The sequence below is a fragment of the Myotis brandtii genome, unplaced genomic scaffold, assembly GCF_000412655.1.
Source record: "Myotis brandtii unplaced genomic scaffold, ASM41265v1 scaffold1152, whole genome shotgun sequence".
In the NCBI taxonomy this organism is placed as follows: Eukaryota; Metazoa; Chordata; class Mammalia; order Chiroptera; family Vespertilionidae; genus Myotis; species Myotis brandtii.
This window is the reverse complement of record NW_005353977.1, coordinates 18,594-21,879: the sequence shown is the minus strand read 5'-3', so window position 1 is coordinate 21,879 and position 3,286 is coordinate 18,594. Positions and strand designations below refer to the sequence as shown.

At 43.5% G+C, this 3,286-nt stretch overlaps 1 pseudogene; it reads left to right on the top strand.

Annotated features, from left to right (window-relative positions):
* Positions 1-1,829: 1,829 nt before the first annotated feature.
* Positions 1,830-3,286, top strand: part of LOC102257145 — a 5,173-nt pseudogene continuing 3,716 nt past the window's right edge.

Genomic DNA, 3,286 nt, shown 5'->3' with positions numbered 1-3,286 from the left:
ATTCGTTGAGGTTCTGCTTCCTGGCATATGTCGACAGTTTGGCTCAAATAAACTCACAAAAATTCTTTACAGGTTTCAATGGTTTTTTTTTACGTTAACAAGGCCCAAGTATGCAACTCTCATATAAGATCTGATTTTATACCAAATATCTCACTGAGAATGACTGTAAAGTTACATTAAAAACAAACACATCTTGTATGGTATCAGAAAGCAACCAAGGCATCTAGGACTTGAGGGGCTAAGAATGGGACAGAAAAAAAAAAATGCAATAAGATCAGGGTAACACTCTCCATTGTTTCTCTCCTTGAGACATTTGCTGCATTATAAGCAAAAAGTGCAGAACCTAGAGGCTAAGCAGAAAGAAGCAGCTTACAGGCTCATGGAGTATCAGAACGAAATGTGATATTCATGGCTAGCAAATAAGCCAGGGTTGGAAGGGCTCAGATCCCAGAGAAAAGAGAATTATTTGAAAATGAGTTGATATCCCACCCCACTTTCCCCATCAAGGCATTTGCTGATTCCTAAGCCATGCAGGTAAGATATTACAAGCCCAAGCAGAAAGAGGTAGACCAGAGGGTGAAAAGTGAGATAGTCTCATTGTGCTGAGGAGTCTGAAATTGGAAGTCAGGGCCCAGCAAAGAGTGAGAGCTCTGAAAAATACCTCCAGGCTTTTAGTCAAGACTCCAGACAGACTGCAAATAGGAGTTAAGGACAAAGTGGAAATAAGTTAGCCTCATAAATCCTAAAACTCCAGCCTCAAAATACCACATTTCCTAATTGGAGCAGGGTGATCTGCCCCTACGCTTTCTGCCAAAAGAAAATTAAATTATCTCTGGAGAAGGAAAACATCCTACAATTGTGATGCACATTGTCTAAAACTTGATAAAAAAATCTACAAGTGATGTCAATAAATAGAATCAAGTGACAGAAAATCAGAATAAGGAAATAGAAATAGATTAGATTCACAGGAGATTGAGATGTTGGAGCTATTAGACACAGGCTGCATACAATTATGATTAACCAGAGGCCCAATGCATGAAATTCGTGCAAGGGCCTCAGCCCCAGCCCACCACGGCTTTGCCCGGAAGGAGGTCTGGAAGGACGTCTGGTCTATTAGCATATTATGCTTTTATTATTATAGATATCCTAAATGCATTTGTTCCCTTCATTTCATTTCATGGTTTGATAACTAGTTCATGTCCTTTTAGCACTGAAAAATAGTCCATTGTCTGGATGGACCACAGTCTATTTATTTACCTACTGCAGGACATCTTGGTTGCTTCCAAGTTTTGACAATTAGAAATAAAGCTACTGTAAACATTCACAAACAGATTTTTGCATATGCATTCAAAACTGCTTTAGATAATATCAAGGAGCATAATTGCTGAGCCTTTTGGTAAGCATATGTTGGAGTTTTGTAAGAAACCAGCAAACTGTCTTCTAAAGTGGCTGTATCATTTCACATTCCCACCAGCAACGAATGAGAGTTTTCTGTTGCTCCACATCCTTGTCAACATTTGGTGTTGTCAGTGTTTTTGGATTTTAGCTGTTCTAATAGGTGTGCAATGGTATCTTATTGTTGGTTTAATTTGCATCTCCCTCTTGATATATGATGTGGAACATCTCTAGGTAATCTCTCCAGGTAACAGGAGAATTTTGAGTGGACACTGCTGATCAAAGACAGGAATGATGGTTCTTTTGGTTGAGATAGAAATCAGGATTCTGATGAAACAGATAGTTATTGGAGGGCCCATGCTGCCCCAGACAGCTTTTATGACCATCCACCCAGAAGAAGTTTGATAGCTTTGGAGACAAGTGTTGAGATCATTATGATCCAGATCCACATCATGATGGGTATTGAGATGAGTATCATGACAGCCCACACAAGGATTTGGGTTGACATGGGGGCTGAGATCACTATGACAACTGAGGCAGCAGAGACTATGACAGAGGCTATGATTCTAGGACAGACAGTGGCAGAAGAGCATTTGGTAGGGGGTACTATAGGGATGATGACTACAGAGGAGGGGGGCACGCTATGAAGACAAACAGAGATATGACAAACAGAGATGATTATAGATGTGACAGAGGTTCATCCCAAAGACCCAAACTGACTCCAAGGTCTCAGAGTATTCATAAGGAAGATGATTCTTCTGCTAGCACCTCACAATCCATCAGTCAGCCTCTCTCTGTGGAGGAACAAAGCCTGTTGACACAGCTGCAAGAGAACAAGAAACAGAGGAGCAGCTATGGAAGGACAGGAGACAGTGCAGTGTGAGCTGGATGAGTCAAACTAGAACATCAGCCTCAGAGAGACACCCACGCTGGCAAAGTGAAGGAACTCGGGAACCAACTGGATGATAGAAAACAGGAAGTGAGTCACCACAGACTGGACCTCAGTCATATCTGGCAGAAAAACAGGAAGGAGAGAGAGTGAAAAGTCTCTGGAAAATGAAACACTCACTTAGGAGGAAGACTGTAACTCTCCAACTTCTAAGTCTCCAAAACCTGAACTGAACAGCCTCTGAAGGTAATGCTAGTCCCTCCACCCTGAATGGCTGCAGCAATCTTGGGGAAGAAGAACAAAGTTGGAGGGATCACAATACTGAATATCAAACTATACTACAATGCTATCCCCCTCACCAAAGGAGAATGCTTAGAAATCTAGCACTCAGAAGAAACCAAGATGGCGGCATAGGTAAACACCGGAAATTACTGCCTCCCAAAACAACTTCAAAAATACAACTAAAAGACAAAACGAACATCATCCAGAACTACAGGAAGGCTGGCTGGGTGGAAATTCTACGACTAGAAGAAAAGAGAAAAGCACACTGAGACTCAGAGGAGGTGCGGAAGTAAAGTGCAGAGGTACGGAGGCGCACGCGGAAAGGGCTGACAACTGAGGACGTGGCTGTCTTTTTGAATCGGGAGGGAATCACAAGCCCCTGACTGCTCTGAACTCCAGTTCCGGGAAGTCTCTGGGGACCCAGACTCATACAGGGAGAAACTGGACTGTTTGGCAGCGGGCAGAACTCAGAACTCGAGGGCGGCTTTCTCTCAGAGGTGCTGGCAGCAATTACCGGGACACTGAGACTCGGGGCCTCTTAGGGCAGGGCTGAGGATCAGCCATAGCTGTTTGCTCCGCCCTGTTGATTCCCTGAGACCCTGCCCAACCCAAACTGTGGCAGAGGCTTTTGCATATGAATTCCCTGGCCCTTTGCAATCTGAAAATTACCTAACAAACTGCAGCTGGGCCAGACAGACCCAGAACTTCCAAGAGAAGGCC